Source organism: Macrotis lagotis, chromosome 1 (genome assembly GCF_037893015.1).
Source record: "Macrotis lagotis isolate mMagLag1 chromosome 1, bilby.v1.9.chrom.fasta, whole genome shotgun sequence".
NCBI lineage: Eukaryota > Metazoa > Chordata > Mammalia > Peramelemorphia > Peramelidae > Macrotis > Macrotis lagotis.
This window is the reverse complement of record NC_133658.1, coordinates 654442762-654469732: the sequence shown is the minus strand read 5'-3', so window position 1 is coordinate 654469732 and position 26971 is coordinate 654442762. Positions and strand designations below refer to the sequence as shown.

The 26971-nt window shown below is 36.8% G+C and overlaps 1 long non-coding RNA gene and 1 pseudogene across 1 annotated transcript; one reads left to right on the top strand and one right to left on the bottom strand.

The window, feature by feature from the left end:
- Window positions 1-8497: 8497 nt before the first annotated feature.
- LOC141507594 (uncharacterized) lies at window positions 8498-26251 on the bottom strand. The gene is made up of 3 exons (XR_012474190.1): window positions 26167-26251; window positions 22920-23075; window positions 8498-8869 (listed from the first exon to the last, which is right to left on the bottom strand). It is a non-coding gene; the product is annotated as an uncharacterized LOC141507594 (long non-coding RNA).
- On the top strand, window positions 10183-22201 carry LOC141509193 (lanosterol 14-alpha demethylase-like; annotated as a pseudogene).
- Window positions 26252-26971: the final 720 nt, after the last annotated feature.

Here is a 26971-nt window from a genome sequence, read left to right as displayed (position 1 = left end):
AAAGAACAATGTAACTGTAGCTAGGTGGCATAGTGAATAGAGCACTGGCCCTGGAGTAAGGAGTACCTGAGTTCAAATCTGGTCTTAGACACTTAATAAATTACCTAGCTCTGTGGCATTGGGCAAGCCACTTAACCCCATTTGCCTTGCAAAAACCTAAAAAAAAAAAAAAGAGAGAGAGAGAGAGAAAGAGAGAACAATGTACACATCAACAACACTGAGAGCAGATCACCTCAGCAGTTCAGAGGTCTAGGCCATCTGTTTTAGACTGGCTATGGACTATATTATCCCCATCCAGAGGAAGAAAAACAAAACAAAACAAAACAAACACACACACACACACACACACACACACACCCCAACCCTACTGAATCTGATGAACACTTAATAAAAATTATCTCATGTATCTCTTTCCCTTAATCCTAATTCTCATGGTGAAAATTACTAATTTGTAATCATGTTCATCAAAATATGTATATACAATGCTCCTGGCTGTTCGCCACTGAGGGGAGGGGGCTGTATATATATGTATATGGATGAAAATAAATAATTAAATTTAAAAAAAAAAGAAATCCTTCCTATATCCCAGAGAAAATTTCACTGAAGTGCTATGAAGGTGTGTGTGTGGGGGTGTCTCTCAGTAGGTTTCTCCAAGGAATAGCCTCCTTCCCCTAATCCCTTCATGGTTACCAACTGATGATTGAAATTAAAGTGAATTCAGGCACAAAACTCCTTTAGTTTATATTTATTACAGCTGGGTGATTGTTGGGATTTATTGAGTTTATAATTGAGTACCTTCAATTTATTGGTAAAAAAGGGGTCTTTAGCTTTATAGCAAGCCAATGAAGGTTGATGCATCATTTTTAGTGTTAACAATATTTTACTGAGCCAGTCTCTAACCTGGGAATAGAGAAACAGCAGACATGCTGCCAGTAATCAAGTAGTGGTTTAATTAATTAGTTTCAGAGTGAGCAAGAGGTTTGCAAAGCAAGAATTCTCCTGACTAGAACTCCACTTTAAGGCAGGGATTATATATTAAATCATGAGGGGGAAGGGAGGGGGAAGGTGGATTACAACACAATCATTTCTAAGACTTGAGCTGTTTCTATGCAAGTCCATAACTGCAGGACAAACAGGTATCACTGAGTCCTGTGGGAATGGTTAACCTGATTGTTTTTCCTTGGGGGTGCTTTGGTGGGATGAGAACAGGTTCTGCCATTTTTTGATTCAGTTCACTTAACATAGGGAGGCACAGTACAGTACAAAAATGTAGGCATTGTCAAGATTGATTAATTATGTCAAGCTGCATTGTGAGAGTGACTCCCAAGCCAGAGTCTGCTTGTGAAAAGGGAGTTCTCAGAAATCCAAATTGCTAGCATATTTATTACACATATAATGGACAATATGAAAACCATAATCTCTTTCACAATAGACAATAGGAAAGTATCCCTCCAAATAAAAATAGAAGAAAGCATCTTAGATAAGAAAAATAATATGATTGGTTATAAAACTTGAAACATCATAGGCATAGAGGATGATATGATTAGAGGGAAATCATGAATGTGGGGCTAAGCAACTCTTCCATCTTGTCACTAGGAAATACTTATTGATTTAGTACAACTGTAAGAATAGCTAGTTGTATAAAGATAACAGATTTCTTCTAATTGGTCAAGGACAACTAGTAGTATAGAGGAATTAAAGTGATTTGTAGGGAAACAACTTTTAAATTTAATTCAGAGTAAAAGGCTGAACTCTAAACAACTTAAAGACAAAGAAATTTGACTTAGGCAGTTATACAAAATGTCAATGGTAATACAGAATAGAATCAATTACAACAATGGAGACACTATCGATTTATTTTCTGTTTCCAGGTCTTTGCAACCATAAAAGTGCTATTATAAATATTTTGTCTCTTATAGAGCTTTTATATCTCTAAAACTCTTGAAATAAATCTCTAGTATATATCCAAAAATGTATATTAAGTATAGTATATACTTTGGTTACTGGTTTAAAAGGACATAAACAGTTTAGTAACTTTTTATGCATAATTCAGAATTGCTTTTGAAATTGTTGGACCAATTTGTATTTCCATCAGAAATATGTCAATATTCCTCTGTATCCCCATTCTCTTAATAATTGAATCCATTAGGGGAAGGAGGGGCATCTTTGCTAATATATCTGGATATGTGCTTAAATCTCAGAATTGTATCGATTTTTGGTTCCTTCATTATTAGTGATTTGGAGCAGTTTGTCATTTGATTGTAAACAGTTTGTCTTTTGAGAATAGCTTATGGGGGCAGAGCCAAGATGGCTACAGGAAAGGTTTGTCTCTTGGGTGCTCTTGCTCAGAAATTATAAACTAAGGACTCTAACTAAATTTTTGAGGGACAGAACCCATGGAGGGATCCAGTGAGGCAGTTCTCAAATCCAAGGTAACCTGGAAAAGAGCGGAAAGGCTCGGCTCCACAGGGTTGGAGGGGTGTCCCACCAGAGGGGTGGCCAGCCAGAGCGAAGGAACTTCAGCCTCCCAGAGGCAACCCAGGGTGCTGGGAGCCACGGCTCACAGCAGCCAGGGCAGTTTCCTGATCTACACCCCGGGAGCACCAGGCACAACTTGTAGAATCAGCAGGGGGACCTCTTCCAGAGTGAGCATGTGAAGCCCAGCCCTCAGGGCACACAGCCAGCAGCATGGCGCCCAGATACAGAAACCGGAAGCAGGAAGAGCCGGCAAGCAGGAGCCCCCAGGGCATGAGTGCTGAGCCTAGGAAGGGGAGTGGAGAGAGACTTGAGTTCTGTCCTCTATCCTTGGAACAGGACTCTGGATTCTGACCACATTCAGATACTGATTGCAGTCTAGGCCCCCCATAGAACAGCAGGGCCCCCTCACCTCAGCCCTGTGGCAGAGGGGGGCGCTTATGGTCATTCACAGACCAGGAGGGAAGACAGAGCCTCACACACTCAAAAGCTCAGGAAGCACCCCCAAACCAGGCACAGGCTAGAGAAATGAGTAAGCAGAGAAAAAAAGAGGAACACTATTGAGAAATACTTTGCCTATGATCCCAAGAAGGATCAAAGCACTCAGTCTGAAGGTGAGAAAGTCCAAGCTCCTGCATCTAAAGACTAAAAAAAAACAGAAATTGGTCTCAGGCTATGCTAGAGCTCAAAAAAGACTTTGAAAATCAAGTGAGGGATATAGAGGAAAAATTGGGAAAAGAAATGGGAGAGATGCAGGAAAAAACATGAAAAAGAAGTCAGCAGCTTAGTCAATGAGATCCAAAAAATGCTGAAGAAAATAGCATGCTAAAAACCAGCATAACTTAAATGGATAAAACAGTTCAAAAAGTTATTGAGGAGAAGAATGTTTTAAAAAACAGAATTGGCCAGATGGAAAAAGAGATAAGAAAGTTCTCTGAGGAAAACAAATCCTTCAGACAAAGAATGGAATTGACAGAGATTGCTGATTTTATGAGAAATCAGGACACAATACTTCAAAACTAAAAGAATGAAAAATTAGAAGAAAATGTGAAACATCTCATTGAAAAAACAACTGATATGGAAAACAGATTTAGGAAAGATAATTTAAAAATTATTGGAATACCTGAAAGTCATGACCAGGAAAAGAGCCTTGACATCATTTTAAAAGAATTACTACAGGAAAATTACCCTGATATCCTAGAAGCAGAGGGCAAAATAGAAATGGAGAGAATCCACCAATCTCCCTGAGAAAAAGATCTAAAAAAAAAACAACCCCCAGGAATATTATAGCCAAGTTCCAGAACTCTCAAGTCAAAGAGAAAATATTACAAGCAGCCAGAAAGACACAATTCAAATATTATGGAGCTGCAGTCAGGATCACACAGGACTTAGCAGTAACTACATTAAAAGCTCGTAGGGCTTGGAATGTAATATTCTGGAAGGGAAAAGAGTTTAGAATGCAACTGAGAACAAACTAACCAGCAAAACTAAATGTCCTCTTCCAGGGGAAAAAGATGGACTTTCAATGAACCAGGGGAATTTCAAATGTTCCTGTTGGAATGGCCAGAGCTGAACAGGTTTGATCTTCAAATACAAGACTCAGGTGAAGCATAGAGAGTGGAGGAGAAGGGGAAAATATGAGGGACTCAATGATGATGAGCTACATGTATTCCTGTATAGAAAAATGACACTGATAATACTCATATGAACCTTCTCAGTTAATAGAGCAGATAGAAGGAACTTTTATAAATGAAGCACAGGAGAAAGTTGAATTTGAAGATATATTGTCGTGTGAAAGTGGAGTCAATAGATAAAAGCGAAATGTAACGGGAGAAAGAAAAAGGAGAGGGGGGAATAGGATAAGATATTACATATAATGAAATTTTCCTTTATCAAAATGAGCTATTATAATGATATGGAAGGGGGGAAGGCAAGGGGGAATGAGGGAATCTTCGCTCTCATCAGAGGTGTCTAGGAGAGGAAACAGCATATATACTCAATGAGGTATAGACATCTGGAGTAAGAAGGAGAGAAGGGGACAGGGGGAAGGGGGGATGTGAGTGATGGAAGAGAGGATGGACTGGAGGGGGGAGAGTGGTCAGATATAACACATTTTCTTTTTTACTTCTTGCAAGCAGCTCAGATTGGATGGCCTATCTGGGACCATAGGGCTGGGTGGATGCTGGGCCTAAGCGGTGGTATGTGGGCTTGGGGCCCCTTGGCTGCAGGGCCGGGGATCTCTCTGCTGCACCACTCAGCTACCCTACAATAGTCAGAGTGAAAGGAGGGATAAAATACAATACATGGTAATGGAGAAGTACGAATGGAGGGAGTTGCGATCAGTAATGGCAATGGTGAAAAAATATGGAAGTAACTTTTGTGATGGACTTATCCTAAAGAATGTGATCCACCTGTGACAGAGCTGGTGGTGTTGGAACACAGACTGAGGCACATTTATTATTATTATTATTATTATCATTATTATTGGGGGGTTGCAGAGCAAATGGGGCTGGGTGGCCTGCCAGGGGTCACACAGCTGGGTGATTGTTGGGTATCTGAGGCTGGATTTGGACCCGGGTACTCCTGGCCCAAGGGCCAGTGCTCTGTCTGCCACCCGGCCTCCCCTATTATTATTATTATCATTGTTGTCGTTGTTATTGTTATTATTATTGTTATTGTTAGTATTTTATTTTATTTTGGGCCTTTTGTTGTTGTTGTTTTTGCAGGGCAATGGGGTTGGGGTGGCTTGCACAGGGTCACACAGCTGAGTGATTGCTGGGTTCCTGGGGCCAGATATGGGCTCAGGTGCTCCTGGCTCCAGGACTAAGCTCCGTCCACTATGCCACCTGGCCATACCTACAATTATTATTATTTTTTCTTTTCTTTTAATCTTAATTTTTTCTCTCCCCTTTATTTTATTGACCATGCAGGTCTATATTTTGGGGAGGAGGGGGTTTTATGTTTACTCTTTTTCTTTAAGTTTTTTTGTTTTTTTTTTTTTGCGAGGCAAATGGGGTTAAGTGGCTTGCCCAAGGCCACACAGCTAGGTAATTATTAAGTGTCTGAGACCAAATTTGAACCCAGGTACTCCTGACTCCAGGGCCAGTGCTTTATCCACTGCGCCACCTAGCCACCCCTATGTTTACTCTTAAAGAAGAATATTTTAGTACTGTATAAAAAAACATTATTTGTACAAAATAAGAATAAATAAAATAAACGAGAAAAGTTTATATTCTATGAATATTTAACCATTTGGGAGTGGCTCTTGTTCTTATATATTTATATTTTTGCTTTAGGTGTCTAAGATATCAGACTCTTGTCAGAGATATTTGGTGCAAAGCTTTTTTCCCCTAATTATCAGCTGCCTTGATTCTCTCAGGTAAAAAATTTCATGGTACTTCTTCACTACCAGGTGGTTTCCCTTTTAGAATTATTTTATCCCTTGTTATCTTAAGAACTCTCTCCTTAGGTATAGGTGTGAAAGTAACCTAACCTCACTCTTTCCTAATATTTTCAGTATGACTTTCAATATTCTGTTCATGTAGAATTTTGGACTTATTATTTTGAGCTTACTGAATCTAACATAGTAAAATTAAGTATAAATCTAATTTCTGCCAAACTATTTTCCAATTTTCTAGCAGTTCTTGACACATGGGTATTCCTCCCCAAGTAACATGTTTTTTATGTTGATTAGACAGTGGTGACTGACTCAGACATTTGCTGAATCTTCTTTATCTAATGGATTTTTTCCATTGATCTATTCTTCTATTTTTTAATCAGTATCAAATAGTTTTTAAAATTTTAAAAAAAGGAATAAAAGGCTAATAGTATTTCTAAGATCTCAAATTACATTATAAAATAACAATCCTAAAAAAGTATTTGGTGTTAATTAAATAATTATTTTAAATCCTTCCTATATAAAATCCAATTTCTGTCACCAGGAAAAGAAACAAATCTGTGGGGAAAGTTATGTATTTGTGTGTGTGTGTGTGTGTGTGTGTGTGTGTGTGTATGTGTGTGTGTATGTGTGCCTGCCTATGTTCCCCTTCCAAAGAAATGAGAGCAACGGGTTCTAAACTTTATGTAGAAATGCTCCTTATACATATATTTGAATATATATGTATATATGAATTGTTCTAGCCTCAAATTGTCAAAAAACAATCACATGACAAAGCATATCATTTTCTTAGCTCGTATTTAAGTCAAATAAAATTAAGAATTTATTGCAATGCTACTAAATAAACAAATTTTAGACCAAGATGTAAGGTATATATTGATAAAATCTTTATAATGTTCACATTTTTAACTTGAAGCACAGCAAAAATATTATTAAAATGATGAGTGAGCTTATTTTTTTCACCAAAAACTTTATCAATACTTGGAATACTGACTGCTAGTCATAATTGTTTTTTCAACAGATTTTTCTGTATAACATGCTAAAGAAGAAAATACTATTTCAAAAAAATAATTAGTAAAAAGAGGAATAAAATTTATATATCTTTGTTTATGTCAGAGAACTCTTTATTCACCTATATGCAAAAACAATAAGATCTTTTTTTAGGTTTAAAGAATTGCTTCAAATAAAAATGCAATAAATTAAAAACCACCCAAATTTAACACATAAAAAGAAATTTTGAAAGTTTTTTAAAAAAGATAAAACTGAGAGCAAAAAAACTCCCATTGAACAAATAAATAAAATTAGGTTTTTTTTTTAAGAATAGATAAACTGTTAGCAAAATTTATTAATTAAAAAGAGAAGCCAAGTTACTAAAATCAGATCTGAAAAATAAACTATAATAAATGAATAAGTAATAAAAGAAATTATAAGAAATTGCTTTATCCAATTTAACAAAGCAAAAACCAAGTAATTTAAACAAACTAATCTCAGAAGAAATTTAACAAGCCATAAACAAACTCCTAAAGAAATTAGTAATAGCAATGTTCAATGTCCCCTACCCCAAAGAAAGAACTGTCAATGGAGCATTTTCTTTAAATGCACATAAGAGAACAGCCATTTTGGAAAGAAATATAAACAATAGAGATGATAGCTTACATGATAATATGATGAATTTATTATATTCTTTTTTATAAATAGCCAGTTTCATATATTAACATTTTCTGTTTTTGTTATATATAAAAATGCTCATACTTATTGATATTTATAAAGTTCAAAATAAATAAAAATTAACTTAATAATGACAAAAATTTAGATTAGATTAGCTATTTAGTTACTAAGAAAAATGTAAAACAACATATATGACCCTATTTGGAGTTTTCTTGGCAAAAATACTGGAGTATTTCTTCTTCATTTTACTGATGAAGAAACTGAGGTAAACAGGGTTATATGACCTTTCTAGAATCAGACAGCTTGTAAGTATCTGAGGTCAGTTATGACCTGAAAAGGATGAGTTTTTCTGACATAAGGTCTAGGCTCCATCCACTGTGTCACCTAGCTGCCTGTTGCTTATTTTAGATAAGATATAAATGACCTTCAGCTAAAAGTCTGATCCTACTAATAAATGAGGCCAGGAAAAAAATGTGTCATAGGAATCCACGCCCTATATCAATGGAAAACTCAACTCTGTTACCTTATCTTGAAGGATTTGTAGAACATGCTAAAGTTTAAGTTGTAGTGAGATTTAAAGTGACCTATTGGATGTAGGTAAAGAAGAAGGAAGATTTTTTTTTTTGGAGGGAGGGGATTGGAAGATAGGGGATGGAAGCAAGCTGGAGTAGAAATAAAAATGGAAACAAAGGAAATCATGTTTATATTAGATAAAAATATTACAGCACAGCTTATCTTGGTCATTTGTAGAGTTGTACATCCTCCCAAAATTTTAATTCTGTGTAGATATAACCAGGGATGTGCTGGTAGATGTGCTAGCTTTGCTAGGTGAAGAATGGACTCCAGATACACTTTTAAAAAAAATATTTATTTATTTTGAATTTTATAATTTTTCCCCAATCTCACTTCCTTCCCCCCACCCCCCACAGAAGGCAGTATGTTAGTCTTTACATTGCTTCCATGGTATACATTGATCTAAGTTGAATGTGATGAGAGAGAAATAATAGCCTTAAGGAAAAAAAATAAAGTATAAGATAGAGCAAAATTACATAATAAGATAACAAATTTTTTTTTAATTAAAGGTAATATAGTCTTTGGTTTTTAAACTCTACAATTCTTTCTTTGGATACAGATGGTATTCTCCATCACAGATATCCCAAAATTGTGCCTGATTGTTGCATTGATGGAAGGAGCAAGTCCATTAAGGTTGATTATCATCTCCATGTTGCTGTTAGGGTGTACAATGTTCTTCTGATTCTGCTCATCTTGCTCAGCATCAGTTCATGCAAATCCTTCCAGGATTCCCTGAATTCCCATCCTTCCTGGTTTCTAATAGAACAATAGTGTTTCATCATATACATATACCACAGTTTACTAAGCCATTCCCCAATTGATGGACATTCATTTAATCTCCAATTCCAGATACACTTTTAAATTTAATCTGCACTATCAACATTTTTCTGTTATTTACATAAATCTAGATAATCAATAATACAATAAGTCCAGCCCAATTTTGTAGCTCTTGTCCATTTTGAGGATATAAATACTTAACACTGAAAATTTAACACTAGGCTTTGTAGTCATTGTAAGCTGGCTCTGGCACATTCCTGTATATAATCCTTAATGTCCCTAAACTCCTTTGTTGAGAAAAATCTTAGCAAGCCAAATCTTAGCAAGGAGCTTCACCTTTCTTTGGAAATGAATTTGGAGACTTTATCACAATTTAATTCAACCTTTAATTAATTAAGAGCCATTAATGTGAAAGGTTTATTGTGCTAGGTATTGGGAATACAAATTTTAAAATGATGAGTTCTTGTTATCAATGGAGCAGGGCTGAAAGGTGAGGAAGAAATTATTCACAAAAACCACAGATCAAAAACAATGGCCTAGTGGGAAGTTGAAGTCAGCAAGACATAGGCTTGAATTCTACCTCCTGTATTTGTTAATCTTTGATTGGGGACCTAGGGATGGGGAGGGGCAAGCTGCTTAGCTCTGGTGAGCCTGGGTTCTCATTTGTAAAATAGTAATAATTACACCTATAGCACGTACAACTTCATGTGATTGTTGGGCAATTCGTTCAATCACTAATGGTACTTTAAAAATATCAGCTATTGGGATAGCTAGGTGATGCAGTGGATAGATCACTGGCCATGGAGTCAGGAGGACCTGAGTTCAAATCTGACCTCAGACACTTAATTACCTAGCTGTGTGACCTTTGGCAAGTCACTTAACCCCATTGCCTTGCAAAAAAAACTTTAAAAAAATCAGCTACTACTATTATTAGATAGGTATAATACAAGGTGAGAAATTTGTCAGCTGATAAGCATTTATTATATCCCAGACACTGAACTAAGCAAGAATGAGACAGAAAAATAAAAAAAAATCAAACAGTCCTTGCCTTGCAGGGAGAAGGCCAGAAGCAAATAAATATGTACAAATAAATTATATGCAAGATTTATAGGATAAATAGGAAATAACAGAAAAAAATTGCTAGAATTAAGAGGATTTGGGAGAAACTTCCTATAGTAAGTGGTATTTTAATTGGGACCTAAAGGAAGTTAGAGAATTCAAGAGGCATAGCTGATGTTGGAGAACATTACAGGCATGGAGGATAGCCAGAGAAAAATGCCTGGGATCAAGAGATGGACCTTCTTGTTTGTGTAACAGTACTGGGGCTAATGGGGGTCGGGCTTAAGATGTCAGAAGCCTGGAAAGGTATGTATGTGAACTGGAGGAGGGAAGGTGGAGAGGTGCGGAGGGCTTAATAGATAGATTGCTCTCTTTCTTGTAAGACATGACATCTTGACTACTGCTAGGCTGAGTCAAGTAGGTTGCTTTTCAGGGTGGCATCCTTCCTGGATTTAGCCACTGGATTTCTGATACTTCTTTCAATTTTTTGAAAATCCCAAGTTTATTCATCTTCTGTTGCTTTTTCATTTAAAATCATGAAAGAATCGACTCAACAGGATCAGAAAAAACAGAAGTCCAAGCAGGTTAGTCCACATACCCAGAGGCTTATTATTTCTCCAGGAGAAAGTGTTTACATTTCTCTCTTGCATCTTTTTAAATCTCAGTTCCAATTCAGTGATTAATTAAAAGACTTTTCTTCACCATAGAGTTAGTGGACAAGAAACATTCACATGATAATTGTGCATGCTCTGAATCAAGGACTAGTCTCCTTCATTACACATCATCACGTATTTCCAAAAGCAAGTTCACCAAGCCTCTCATTGTGGGTTGGCAAAAGAGAGAGAGCACATGTTAATGCTCCAAAAACCAAGACCCAACTGGCCAGTCCCTATACTTCAATGAGATACTAGGGGAGAGGAAATCGACAAGGATGACAATGAGGCTTTGAATTTGTGTGACTGGATAGTTCTATCAACAGAAAGTGGGGAACCAGGATGAGGGTGAGGCTTAGGAGGGGAAAAATGAGGCTTCAGGGACATAATGAGTTTGAGAAATCTGGGTAGAGATGCACAGTGCTAACCATAGGAAAAGAATGTGAGGGTAATTCCTGATGTATTCTACCCAACCCCTCTCCACTCTTTCTGCTCCCCCCAGCTTCATCTAGTGGTTCCAGAATCACAGGATATGAAGAAAATGTTCTTTTCTGATTGTCAGAACCACTTACTTCGTTGGGTTAATTCTCTTATATTGTGAAGACAGCCTGAGTTGAGAGCTGCAGGAAGAAGAGTGGTCACCCTCTGAGATATTCTTAGGTATCTCCTCATTTTCTCCTATAAGAGTTTTCGAGGGATGTGAATGAATCCTCCATTTTCTTTGCCAAGAAACCATAAGAGGAGATCAGAAAAGATTATTTATTATTGAAAAATTGCTCATTTGGTATTTAAGTTTATGGCATTTCAATAAGTCTCAGGAGAATGAACAATGAAAATATTTTCAGAGTAGGGAGAAGTTTATAATTTTCTGTCTGAGAAGCTGAGAAGCTAGAAGGTACGGTGAATAGAATGCCTAGCCTGAAGTTAAGAAATATTCATCTTTGTGAATTCAAATCTGGCCTTAGGCACTTATTAGCTGTGTGACCCTAGACAAGTCACTTAACCTTATTTGCCTCAGTTTCTTAATCTGTAAAATGAGCTTGGAGAAGGAAATGTAAAAACCATTCTCAGTATTTTTGCCAAGAAAATACCAAATGGAGTCAAAGAATTAGATACAATTGAACAACTACATATATTTATCCCTTGTTTTAGTAGTTTGGACATAGTACTATTCAATTATCACCAGCAAAAAAAAAATACTACTATGCCCAGTTATATCTCATCTGGTTACCCAAAGAGAATTACATCATTCAATCAATATTTATAGCATAGTGCCAGATGTTGAGACAGAAACATAAAAGTATAAGATAGTCTCTGATCTGTGCCTAATGATGTTCAAAGAAGTCAATTCATTAGTTTCTATATTAGTAGCCTTTGAATGGGTTATTCCCATGCCAGGAATTGCCTATGCCTCCTCATGCTTCTCCTGATCATCAATCTGTTGCTCATTTCTTGCTCTTCCCCCATCCCAATTATTTTTCCTTATTTCGCATATTTTTTATCATTTCCATCTTCAACAAAATGTAAGTTGGAGGGCAGGGACTCTTTTATATTTGTTTTTGTATCCTCTAGGATAATGCTTGGCAGATAGTAGGTGATTAATAAATGCTTGTTTCCCCAACTGATAAATGGTCAAAGAAAATGCACTGTTAATTTTCAGATGAAGAAATGCAAATTATATTTAGAGGAGAAATGCAAATTAAAACAACTGTGAGACACCATCTCATACCTATCAGAATGGCCAGTATGACAGAAAAGGAAAATGACAAATGTTGGAGGGGATATGATAAAACTGGAACATTAAAACATTGTTGGTGAATCTGTGAACTGATCCAATCATTTTGGAAAGCAATTTGTAAGGATGCTCAAAATGTTATAAAGCTGTGCATGCTCTTTGATCTGGTAATACCACTACTGGATCTGTATTCTAAAGAGATCCTTAAAAAGGGGGGGAAGGACCTACATGTACAAATATATTTGAAGCAATTCTTTTTTTTTGTGGCAGCAAAGAATCTGAAAATGAAGGAATGTCCATCAATTGGGAAATGGCTGAACAAGTTGTGGTATAAAAATTTAATGGAATACTATTGTGATATAAGAAATGATGAGCAGACTGAACTTCAGAAAATCATGGAAAGACTAAGATGAATTAATGCTGAGTGAAGTGAGCAGAACTAAGAGAACATTGTACATGGTAACAGCAATATTGTGTGATGATAAGCTAGGATAGACTTAGCTCTTCTCAGCAATACAGTGATCCAAGACAATTCTTTTTTTCTTCTTTTTTTGCAAGGCAAATAGGGTTAAGTGGCCTGCCCAAGGCCACACAGATAGGTAATTATTAAGTGTCTGAGGTCGGATTTGAACTCAGGTACTCCTGACTCCAGGGCCAGTGCTCTATCCATTGTGCCACCCAGCCCCCCTGATCCAAGACAATTCTAAAATCCTCATGATGGAAAATACTATCTATATCCAGACAAAGAATTATGAAATCTGAAGACAGATCAAAGCATACCATTTTCATTTTGTCTTTTTTTTTCCCTCTTGGTTTTTCCCTTTTGTTATGATTCTTCTTTCACAACATAACTAATGGGGAAATTCATTTAAGATGATTGCACATGTATAACCTATATCAGATTGTTTGTTGTCTTGGAGAAGGGAGATGGGAGGGGTTGGAAATTAGGAACTCAAAATCTTTTTAAAAATTGAATGCTATAGGGGCCAACTAGGTGGTACAGTGAGTAGACCACTGTCCTTGAAGTCAAGAGAATCTGACTTCAAATCTGGCCTCAGACATTTAATATTTTTTTAGTTGTGTGACTTTGGGTAAGTCACTTGCGAAAACAAAAAAAAATGAATGTTGAAAACCATCTTTACATGCAACTGAAAAAATTAAAATGCTATTTAAAAAAAGAAACCCCTCAGAAAAGTATTTGTTGAATTAGAATTGAATAACATTTTGAAAACATGTGCTTTCAAGAAACAAAGGATAGAGGCAGCAAAGAGCACTGGCCTTGGAGTCAGAAGAACCTGAGTTAAAATTTGGTATCACACACTAGTTGTGTGATTCTGCACAAGTTGCTTAACCCTGGTTGCCTCTCCTTCCCCCTCCCCACCCCCCCACCCCACAAAAGGAAACACAGTGTAGAATTCAGACAAGAGGAGTCAGAGATTTTTTTCCCCAATGCTATAGACTTATTTCTATTTATACCGTTTTTTCCTATACACATACACATTTTTCAATGACACCATTTCCAAGAATTGTGTTTTTAATTTGTTCATTATCCATCATTTCAACACTTGGAATCAGAGATTTCCCAAGCAATGAGCATATTATGTTGTTGGTGCTTAAAGGTTTCCTTTGCCTATGGCATAAGCTCTTGCTTTTGACAGTACAGAAAAAATTTCTCTTTACAAAGGTGACTGTTGTGACAAGAAGGGTCAACAACAACACCAGGTCTACAACAAATACAGATAGAGAATAATAAAGAAACTCATTTATCTAAATCTTTGTAGAGTTGGTAAACAACTGTACTTCTCAGCCTTTTTGTAGGTATCCAATATTTCTCCCTACCTGCTCATCAGAAAGTTCAACTTGCTTTTTTTTATGGGCAAAAGATGATGGTAAATGGTCCTATAGGGTCCTCTAGATTCTCTGTGGCTATTTTCTAAGTGGGAGTATGAATAATCATATCACTTCCTTCATCTGAGGAATGAAAACACAGGTCAAAAGGCAGGTGTGATTCATGTTTGAATATGAGTAACTGTGGAGAAAAGCCTGTAGCATCATTCCTGGTGGAATTGTATGAATGTATTAGAAGTGACTTTACTGAGCCTTTTGTTTTGGTTTCAAACATGTCTAACACAATTCAGTTAAAATCTTCTCCTTGAGTATGATAAGGAATAATTCTAAATATATCAAGGCTACATTTCTTTTTTTTTTTAGGTTTTTTTTGCTAGGCAAATGGGGTTAAGTGGCCTGCCCAAGGCCACACAGCTAGGCAATCACTAAGTGTCTGAGACTGGACTTGAACCCAGGTACTCCTGACTCCAGGGCCGGTGCTTTATCCACTGCGCCACCTAGCCTCCCCAAGGCTACATTTCCTTGAGTAATTTGTTCTCAAAGTCCCTGCTTTGATCAAAATGGATCCTTGTAAGAAATTCATATACTGGGGGGCAGCTAGGTAGTGCAGTGGATAGAGCACCAGCCCTGGAATCAGGAGGACCGGAGTTCAAATATGGCCTCAGACACTTGATAATTACCTCGTTGTATGACCTTGAGCAAGTTACTTAACCCCATTGCCTTAAATAAATAAAATTTTTTAAAAAAGAAATTCATATACTGAAAAATATCTTTTTCTTTTTTTGAACTTTGGTCTTTTTAATTTTATTTTTTCCAATTACATGTAAAGATAGTCATCAATATTCATTTTCTGTAAGATTTTGAGTTTCACATTTTTCTACCTCCCTCCATTCTCTCTCTCATCCCTATGACAGCAAGTAATCTGATATAGATTATACATGTACATTCATCCTAAATGTAGTTCCTTATTAGTCATATTGTGAAAGAATCATAACAAAAGAGAAAAAATCATGAGAAAGAAAAAATATAAAAAAATTTTAAGAAAGTGAAAATAGTATGCTTTGCTCTACATTCAGATACCGTAGTTCTTTTTCTGAGAGTGTGTATGGCATTTTATGTTACAAATCTCTTAGAAATGTCTTTGATCATTATACTGCTGAGAAGAACCATGTCTATCATAGCTGATCATCACACGATGCTGCTGTCCATGTGAACAATGTTTTCCTGGTTTCACTCAGCTCACATAAGTCTTTCTCATAACATTTTAGCAACAATAGATGCTTTTTGGTTTTTAGCTGGTTATGATTATGTATACCTGCTGAGATGGTCAGCTACCACCAAGATATGATTCACATTTTTCCTATCTTCTTCCAGGGACAGAAAGTCAATAGAGACAAGTTCCAAAGGTTTGCTAATATATTTGTTCTCCAAATATGCAGCACAAGTTGGTAATATTTTCATTTGTACACATCTGGAACAAGGTATTATATTTCTTGTGACATCTGTAGCCATTTGAGGCCCACAAAATTGGTTTCTTATTGTCTCCAGGATCTTCTCATGATTCATATGTCCAAAATCATCTTGCAAGGCAACTGAATAGTATGCTATGAGTAGCACTAGCTGCTTCCTAGCTCCTTTGCACGGGGAATTTCATGTGTGGGATCTATCACAGTTTCATACAGCATTCTATCATACAGGTTCAACTTCTGCCATTACCACAGCTATAAGGTGTCTTCTGTTTCTGGAACTTCACAAAAGTAGAATCATCATCCTGCTTTTTGACTTTTATTACTTCTCCCAGTCCTTCATCAGTCATCAGTTCTTGCCTTCAGTTCATTTGCATTGGCTCAAGGTTCACTCCGCTAGACAAAAGAAAGCTAGGGATTCTCACCAGACTGCACATGAAGAACATGTGTGAACCTTGAATGTCACAGATTGCTCTCATATCTTCTTCTGGTATGACCTCAGTTCAAGTGCTCTGTAGATTTTGAGACAAATTGTTTGAACCCATGTCAGATTCACCAGGATGGAAGCTGAAATTATAACTGGCCAATGCTGCTATAAGAATGTCCAGGGGCTTTGCAGTTGCCTCCCTTAGGCTGGCTCTCTGTCAATCTCATCATTGTAGCTACCTCAGGAGCAGGTCCCAGGCACTTGTCCAACCCAAGTAGCCCTGAATTGCTCTTCTGGAGGGCATGGTTCACATACAGAGAAAATGCCCAATTTGCATCTATGGCAATTGTGTACCGCAATTTACCCATAATTGGAGTGGAGTTCCTGGGAATAATTATAGCATTTAGGCTCTCTGTAAGTGCTCCTATTTCTTTAAAACGGTTCCTTATTTTCAGAGAATAAACAAGTCTGAAATTCCCAGGAAAAACTTGTTCTAATAGTTCCAATGGGATTCATCTTGAAGAATCTTAAAGAGGAACCTAAAGGACTAGTGAAGGCTGGAACTACAGTTCATTTTCTCTCTCTAACTCTACCACACACTTCACATAGGGCAGGGTCTTTACCTCCACCAATAAGGAGAGAGTCCCATATCAATGGGTTTTGGGACACAGGGTTACATTCTCATGAATCCTTAGGGATTATCTGATTAGTGTAACATTTTCATTTTATGAATAAGGTCATTTAGGCTATGGGGGGATGGGCAACCCTTGTCCAGTCAATGTTGCTACCTCTTACAATTCAATTAAGGAAAATACTTTCACACTTGAGATGATGGGGTATTAACAAATCTGTTAATATATTAATATAACATTGTTAATTATCTCTGTTAATCTGTTTCTTACTTTCTATATTTCTATGATTACATCAATTGGGGTAAGTTAAGTATTAAGTGATTAAAGACCAATTACCCTCATCTCCATGGGGGTAGACATGTTCATATGATGAACATAAAATGACGGAATTCTAGAGGTCATGGATTTTGTCATTTGTGATGCTTCTTTGGTATAATGCTATTTGGATAAAAATACATAGTAGTAATTAAGCTCATTAGATATTGAGAATGATTTTCGGCAAATCTCTGTAGTAATTCTGTTGGAGTTGCTATATTATGGTCAGTTTTAATAGTTTCTTTTGTCCCAAGAATACTGGCTTCAGCATATCATAAGCAAGTCCTTTTCCAAAGACTGAAGTGGTGAGCCTACTGTAAACATCTTCTGCATTCAGATCGTTATTCTTGCTGTTGAAGGGCAGGGGAGCAGTATCACTGCCAAGGAGGTAGGTAAACTTCTTGTCTACCATTGTAAAACTAAACATCATCCATACTTTTCATATGCATTTTCTAAAAATTCAATAGGACTTTGTGCAAATGCTATTCCATGTCCAAAGAAAAGGAGAGAAAATATAGGGTGGACACTTCTGACAAACAATCACTGTACGATTGCCCAGGCTCCCAAGAGATTTAAAAAAAAAAAGCAAAAAGAACCCATATGTACAAAAAATATTTATAGCACAAAAATATTTTGTGGTAACTAAGAATTGGAATGTAGGGAATGCCCATCAATTGGGGAATGGCTGAACAAGTTGTGGTATATGATTGTAATGAAATTGTGCTATAAGAAACGATTTCAGAAAAAGCAGGATGATTTCAGAAAAACTTGGAAAGAATTTCTTGAACTGAGAATGAGTGAAATAAGCAGAACCAGGAGAACACTGTACATAATAACAGTAATATTGTGCAATGATCAACTATGATAAACTTGTGTTTCTTGGAAGTACAATAATTCAAGACAATCCCAAAGGCCTCATGATGAAAAAATGCTCTCTGTCTCCAGAGAAAGAGCTGATGGGAGTCTGAATACAGATTGAAGAATGATTCAAAACAAAATATTATAGTTATCATCACATATCTGAAAGGTTATCATGTATAAGAAGGATTAGACTTGTTCTGTTTGGTCCAAGGGGTTAGAACTAGAATTCATCACTAGAAAATTTAATGAGGAATAGCTATGTGGCACAGTGAATAGAGTGCTGGGCCTGGAATTCAGGTTCTTTCATATCAATCTATTACTCCAAAGTAACTCCAAGATCAGGAAGGTGAGTCTAAGAGCAACAAAAAATATAATACAAAGTGGAGAGTGAAGGGAGACAAAGTACTTCAGGAATATGTAATACAGATCAACCTGGATCCCTACCACCTAAAGGTCAGGTATATTATGTTTCTACTCTACCCCCCAGGGTTCTTTGGTTTCCTTATGAAGGCTAAGGATATCTAGGGTCTTTGGTAATGGTTCCAGCCCCCCACTAATAGTGTTCCCTCAAGTCTAAGGTATGGTCCTCTGCACTTAAAATTCCATTTAGTCACTAACATATTGACTTTTTCCAGAAACGTTTACTGTAAAAGGTATAATAATAAATGTATAAATTTATTCCCCTGGGGGAATAAATTTATACATTTATTATTATACCCAATCTTAAGAGAGACATAATCTTCTGCTGTTTCTCCCCCTATAACTACCTCAATCTCTGGGAGAGAAAGGGATTACCACTTCCAAGTCCAAACCCATCTCTGGGTAGCATCCCAGGCACCCTGGCTTTTCTGGATTTCTATGCTATCCTGGCTAGCTGTACTGTCATCCCTCTTGCAAATCTGGCTTCAAGATCTCCATGATTCAAACTCCTGGTCCTAGCCCATTTCTCAAAAACAGTCATCCTGTCTAGGCTGGGCACAACTGATAAGAGAGCAAAAGAAAAATCAAATGCTACATCAAATGATTGTCTCAGTTTTAAAGATTCAGATAATAAAAGAAGGCTACCTCTCACCTATTCAATAGGGCACTTGTATGTTGGGCAAAGTAGGCATACTCAAAATGATTACCCACAACTATCTCCATATTTGAACTGAGAATGCCCCAAGGCATTTAGGTTACAGATATTTGAGTAGAGAGAGAATTTTTCATCTGGAGGGGTTATGGGAGGCTTACCAGAGGAGGAAGCATGTGAATGGAGTCTTGAAAGAAGTTAAATATTGTGAAAACAGAAAAAAGAGTATGTGAATCACACACACACACACACACACACACATACACACACACACACACACACACACACACACACACACACACACACACACGGAATCAGGAATTGGTATGTTAAGTCTGAGAAATGACAGTTGCTGACATACAGTCCTTGCTACTATATGGTTTAACATTAATGTACCAAAAGAAAACAAGCTTATAGTTCTGGGTCACTTTAATGCTAGAATAGGCTCAGATTACCCAGACATGGCAGGGAGTCCTGGGGCGGAACGGAGATCGAAACAGCAACAACAATGGTCACCTTCTATTGAAGACTTGTGCATTTCACAGTCTTCTCATCACAAACACTGTCTTCCCCAAACACTGGCTTCTATTAAACTATGTGATTGTAAGGAGAAGAAATAGACAGAATGGGAGAGTGGCAAAGGCAATATGTGGTTCAGAGTGCTGGACTGATCACAGACTCATCCTCTTTAAACTAAATATTCACATTCAGCCAAAGCAGCAGCCCCAAGCCAAAATGAATACTAGAAGAATTAATGTCTCTCTGAACAGGAAAAGTTTGTAGCTAACTTGGAAGGAAAACTGAGCCAATACACAATTAATAACAGTGGAGCAGAAAAAAGAGTGCAGTTTTCAAAGATCTGGTGTTGCTCATCTGGTCAGAATACTTGCAAACACCAAGACTGGTTTGATGACAATGATGGGGAATACAGAACCTGCTAAATTAAAAATGACTACTCCATAGGATTTACCAGCAGGATAGTTCATTCATTTCTAAGCAGGCAGAATTTACTTCCATCAAAAAATGAAGTACAAGCAAAGCTTAGAGAGACAATGAGTTTGACACACGCATTGCCAGAGCCAGCTCAGTATTTTGGAGGCTCCAAAAGAAAGTATGGAAGAGAAGAAGTATCAGACTGACTACCAAAATAAAGGTCTATAGAGCCATTGTGCTGACTTCATTGCTATATGCCTGTAAAACCTGGACAGTCTAGTAGCACCATGTCAGGAAACTGAATCACTTCCATTTAAATTGTCTTAGGAGGATTCTGAAAATCATCTGGCAGAAGAAGATACCAGACACTGAGGTTCTTTCCTACATTTTTGCTGAGCGTGCAACTTTGATGGACTGGACACTTTGTTAAGAGTGCCAGATGGACATTTGCCAAAAAAAATTATTTTGTGGAGAACTCACACAGGGCAAGTGCTCTCAAAGGGGTCAGAAGAAGCAATATGGAGACACCCTGAAGTTCTCATTGAAGAATTTTAGAATTGATTGTACAGCATGGGAGACACTGGCACAGGACCACCCAGCATAGCATGCTCTCATCAGTGAGGCTGCTGCATTCTATGAGGAAGGCAGAATTGAAGCAGCTCAAAGGAAACATGACATCTGGAAGTTTAGAGTACCCACCCCAGGTGCTCACATGGACTATTTGTGCCCAACCTGTGGTAAAGCATTCTGAGCTCGTATTTGTTTGATCAGTCACAGTTGGACACACTGTAATGTGTCTCAAACAAAGTGATGTCATTTGGCCTTCTTTAGTAATGAAGGACAACCAACCAATGACTTGGATTTAAGAATTCTGAACTAAAGTAGGGTTAAAGTCAAGACAGTGTCTATACTAAGTCCAATTCCAAAATGGTGAGCTCTGGGTCCAAAAAAAACAGGATTACAGCTTCTGTGTTGATTAGCCAATCTTGGCTAGGATCAGGAAACCCAGACAAAGGAAGGAAGGAAGGGAGGGAGGGAGGAAGGAAGGAAGGAAGGAAGGAAGGAAGGAAGGAAGGAAGGAAGGAAGGAAGGAAAGAAACTATTTAATAATTGTAAAATAATAGTGACAGCGAGCATTCCTGTAGTCCATTAAGGTTTGTAAAGAACTTTATAAAAACCATTTCATTTTTTATGCTTGCAATATTCCTAGGAGATATGTGCTATTATTAACCCCATTTTACAGTTGAGGAAAGTGAGGCAGACAGAAGTCTATTGTTATATGACTTACCCAGAGTCTAGGTAAGTAACTGGGCTTTGGATCTGAACTCAGATCTTTCTGATTCCGGACTCAAAACTCTATCCACTAACCACTTGGCTATCTAATTTGTTGCAAAAAGAACCAAAGGAATACTTTGAAAGCTAGCAAGTCAAAACTTTTGAAGCCCTTTTTGATCTTACTATTCTCATAGCTAGCCACAGTTTACATGAAAAAGAGATCAGAAGCCACCTGAAATTACCTAGCTGTGTGGCTTTGGGCAAGCCACTCAACCCCATTTGCCTTGCAAAAAAAAAAAGCCACCTGAAAGGAAAAGTGGTTCAGCTCTATACAGATCTGGATGGAAGCTTTAGCCATGTCACTTGGCTTCTGCAAAGTTGGCTTTTGTTCAGTTTCAGGCACTGGGACCAAACACATCAAGGAATCAGAAACATTTTTTATAAGGCAATCCAGAAACTTAAAAAGTTATAAGAAAAAATTGATGATATTCTCCAAACTTTAGTAGAATCAACTTACAACAATGGGCAGCTCTTACAGATGATGAAGTTGTAGGGATACTAATTGAACTTCTGTTATCAGGGCAGCACATCTCCTCAACCCCAAGTGGTTGATGGGCTTCTTTTTTGGCCAGAAAAAAAATACTCCAGTATGTGTTAGATCAATGTTTAAAAACAAAAATTAAGACTGAGACCTCTTATAATAACTATGATGAGATTGGCCAAAACTTCCCAGTACAGGGTATACAGTTTCTCCAGGTCATCCTGGAGATTTTCATCCTGACTGACCATGCAGGATAATCCTGCACTGGGTGGAAAGTTTGCATATGTATCATTTGGAATTGATTGTCATCATTGAATTGGCAAAAACCAAATAAAAAAACCCCCCCAAAACCCCATATATTTAAATTAAGATACTTTGGTCCACTCAGTTTAGTTTATATGAATTTGATCTTGTTAATGGATATTTTCCTACTGTGAATTATATAACCATGATTCACACCCCCGGATAACCCAATAATCAGATACAAAGAATAACAAAGGAAAACAAGACTGGAAAAACATGCTTATATTATTGTATTTTATAGCTTTTGTACCAAATGAAGTTTACAGAGCATCTTTGAAATGTACTGGTTTTTTGGGTGTGCAGTTTTAAAAGAAAACTTATTTATGAATCCTTATGCTATAATTTTGTTTACATGACTATAATTCTTCATAGTTTACTAGAATTTTACTAGTTTACAAGAATTAAGCTCATTGAAACATGCTAAAATTAGACTGAGAAAGATTTATCTCTCTAAACAGATTTAATTTTAAGGGACAGTTTTCTAGTATAAATTTTGAGAAAAGGATGTATAATTGTATATATTTCACCTGGGAAGGGGGAATCTGCCTTGGATTATTAAATAATGAATGTGAAATCTAATAAAATTCTAGGGATAGGTTTAGGTTTACTCCCTTGAAAGACTAGCTGATGAATTTTTTTTAATTAAATGCTACATTTAAATTAGAATAGTTGTATTAAATGTCTTCATGCTAAAGTCAGAATCAAGTTACATGTGGGAACAGGGTTCCTCCAAAATAAGCAATTTTCTAAAACTGTGCTGTTAGAAAATCAGAATTCTAACCAAAGTTTGATAAGCTTTCTGTCTTTTTTAAATGGTTACCTGAACAAATAAATACTATGAGAAAGGAAACTAAAATCTTTCCTTTCAAATTACACCAAAATAATTGAGAAATTAATTTTTATATTTACCAATTATTCATGAATTGGATGATAGGACTCCCCAGTGTCTTCCTTCTTAGGTTGACAATCTCAGAAGAAACTGTACACTCTCAGGAGCCTATATTTACCTGCTTCAGTAGAATTTTGGGAACCCTTCCAAAACATCCAAACCATCTGTTTGGATTTCTGAAAAAGAAAAAGGTGCCAGAAATTTGAGTGGTACTAAAGAGTTATTTGTTAATATTTTGAATAGGATTATTTTCTCCCTCCTTTCTCTAGATCAGATAGTAACATATGCACCCCCACCCCCCACCGTTTCTAGTGATTAAAGATAGACTTCAGCCTAAGTGTCCCCTAGGATTAAGCCTGGTTATGTTTCTTACTTCATTTAATCAAATTACCTGAAATCAAATAAATATAAATATCTCTATTGAGGGAGAGAACTAAATATCTAATTTGCAACTTTATACTAGGGGGTTGTGTGTGTGTGTGTGTGTGTGTGTGTGTGTGTGTGTGTGTGTATCTATACTGAGTATTTGAGTGCACAATTGTTCTTACTAGAGAAGGTTGAAATATTCCCTACTTGAAATATCATGTATGTTCTAGTAATGTTTTTTATGTTTTTATTTTATTTTTTTTGGCTAGGTAGTGGGGTTAAGTGACTTTGCCCAAGGTCACACAGCTAGGCAATTATTAAGCGTCTGAGACCTAATTTGAACTCAGGTACTCCTGACTCCAGGGCCCGTGCTCTATCTACTGTGACACCTAGATGACCCTAAGGCAGTATTTTCTAAAGTGTCAAATAAAGAGTAAGAAATAAGAATTAAGGATATAGGCAATTTAATTCTAATTCTGCCAGTTCAATAAGAAGCTGAAGGGGAATGCTCAGCCTCTGGATTTATTAATCTTGTGGCATATCTGTATTCTGGAGGATTAAGGCTGTACCAGTCAAACCAGCCACTCCCAGGTAATGTTTTTAGTTAAAATAGTTTTCAAGATTAATATTGAATTTATCAAATATAATTAAAGTTCTTTTCATTTTTAACATTAAAATAATTTTGGATAAAAAAATCTCTTTGTGATATAGATTTAGTATTGGTATAGCTGAATCAAAGAGCATGCACAGCTCTAAAGCACTTTGAGCATTCTTACAAATTGCTTTCCAAAATGATTAAATCAGTTCACAACTTCACCGACAATGCAGTAATGTCTGTTTTCACATATCTCCTCCAACATTTATCATTTTGCTTTTCTGTCACATTAGCCAGTCTGATAGGTGTGAGGTGGTAACTTCAAGCTGTTTTAATTTGCATTTCTCTATTCATTAATGATTTAGAACAATTTTTTCATATGACTAGAGCAAGCTTTGATTTATCCAAAGCTGTATTTATATACTTGGGCCATTTATGAGTTGGGCAATGGCTTTATAATAATTCATTTTTATAAATTTGACTTAGTTCTCTATATATTCGAGAAATGGGATCTTTTTCTCCAAATTTTCTGTTTTCCTCCTAATTTTGGCTATATTGACTTTGTGCAAAAAACATTTTAAATACTTTCTATATCTCCTTTAGTTCTAAATTCTTTTCCTTATATGTAGATCTGATAGGAAAACCGTTCCATGTTCTTCTGATTTGCTTATACCTCCTTTGTGTAAAAAATGCATTCTTAACATGAAGTCAGTAAGGATAAATCATATTAAGGGCTTCCTTCTTTACATCTTGAGGCTGGACTAGCTTTCCCTATTTCAGCCCAGGGTCAGTTTTGTCCTTTAACCACTCTTTTTTTAATTGATATTTTATTTTTCCAAATACATGTTATGAATTTTTTCAACATTCATCCACATGCATATGTATATTTTTAAGTTCCAAAATTTCATTCGACTTTCCCTTCCCATCCCCCTCCCCTCAGCAGTCAGGTTAATATTATACATATACATTTTTATTAAACATGTTTACAGATTAGTCATTTTTGGCATGAGGAATTAGGATTAAAAGAAAGAAATATATGAGATATTTTTTTAAAAAGTGAATGTAGTGTTCCTCAGATTCTGAAGGATTTTTATTTTGTTTTGTTTCATTTTTCTTCCTCTGGATGGGACTAGCATTTAACCACTAAGATAACTGTATTTTATCTCATTTTATTTTCACAAAACCCTTGAGAGGTAAATGCTAAATTTAGCTCCATTAAGTAAACAGATAGGTTAAGTGAGTGACTTAACCTAGAGTCATGCAGCTACAGCATGTCTCCTTAGAGATTTGAATTTAGGGATTTAAGACTTCAGGTCCAGTTGTTGAACTCAAAGAGCAAAATGGAGACCAAAATTTGATAAGTTTTGGAGATATATTACCTGCCTATGTGGAGTTATGTTTTCCCCTCAAATCGCATAGCACCGAGTGTCCAGAGAACAAGGGTTTTATAGTATTTGGAGGTGGTGGGGGGTGGTGGTATTGTGAGCAAGCAGTATACAGAAGCAGTGGTTAGATATATTTCCTTGTCAGATTATTACAAACATATGCAAACATATGACCTAGTATAGATCTTGCTTTATGTCTTGACATGTTTCCTGAGACAGAGGGAGTCATATATTCATGGGCTTCCCACAGGTTCAAGGCGAGTGGAATTTACTATCTTATGGTCCCAGCTGCATCTTGGGGAAGGGGAGGCAGTCTTGGGAGAAAGCAGGAATTTTATAGATACAGCAAAATGATTAGGTTAACAAGAGTGTTTTGTGTATCTCAGACAAATTTATGGTATATCTCATGATCCCGGATTCAAGCATTTGAGTCCTGTCAGATTATTCTCAGACCCAAAGGTGCCTAGCCAAGTTTATATTTCTGAGGTCCAGAAAGGTGTCAAGGACCCTTTTTATAAAAGGGATTACACAAATATTAATTATTTTTTTTTTTAGGTTTTTTCAAGGCAATGGGGTTAAGTGGCTTGCCCAAGGCCACACGGCTAGGTAATTATTAAGCGTCTGAGACAGGATTTGAACCCAGGTACTCCTGACTCCAGGGCTGGTGCTCTATCCACTGCGCCACCTAGCCACCCCCACAAATATTAATATTGTACTTTACAGTAAGCACTCTGTCCATTGGACATATTTTGCTAAATTAAGAACCATTCTACAATTAATGGTATTGCAGAATTTGAGAGATGGAAGGTAATACAGTAGCCAGTTAATCTAAAAGTCATACTCTCTAAAAGGCAAGCGATTGTCTATTAATTATGTCATTCCTTTTTATATTTAAGAAATAGGAATAGAATGTTACTGTACTTGCAATCCTTCAAGGCCTATTTTCAGGAAATGCAGAGGAGCATGTAAAAACAGAGATATGGAGCTTCTGTCCTCAGGGAGCTTATTATCTAGAACCGGATAAACTAGTGTCCATCTGCTTAGTATTTTTAATTTGTCAAGGTGTTTTCCCATCTGTTACCTCACTTTTGCCCTTACAGCAACCCTGAGGTAGGCAGGTGAGATAATAATATCTGCAATTATCCCCTCCAAAGCTCAGTGGTTAGCTTGTGTAGTGCACAAAGCTTCAGGATTTCAGAGACTAAAATTTCAGCCACGCTTTGCCACAACAGAAAGTCACTTAACCACTCTGAAGATGAAAATAGCCAGCTTCTCTATCACCTAGTTATTCTGAGGATCAGAAAATAGAGTGCAGGAGTCAACAGCTTCGTATTGCAAAAAGCAATATAAATCTAGTTTTTAAATTATGTTTCTTTCCTCAACCTTCCCTTTGAGATTACAGTCTTGATTATTTGCATTTTTATTTTTACTCTGTTAGAATTTAAGTTCCTTGAGGGCAAAGGAAGCCCTTCATTTGCATTTCTTGGTGCTACACTCGCCAGAGTAACGGGTCCAGAGGAAGCTCTTAATGAATGAATGCTGGGGCAGTTAGGTGGCGCAGTGGATAGAGCACCGACCCTGGAGTCAGGAGGACCTGAGTTCAAATCCGACCTCAGACGCTTATTAATTACCTAGCCGTGTGGCCTTGGGCAAGCCACTTAACCCCGTTTGTCTAGTAAAAATGTAAAAGAAAAAGTGTACTATCCTCCTAGTCAGTAAAAGTAGT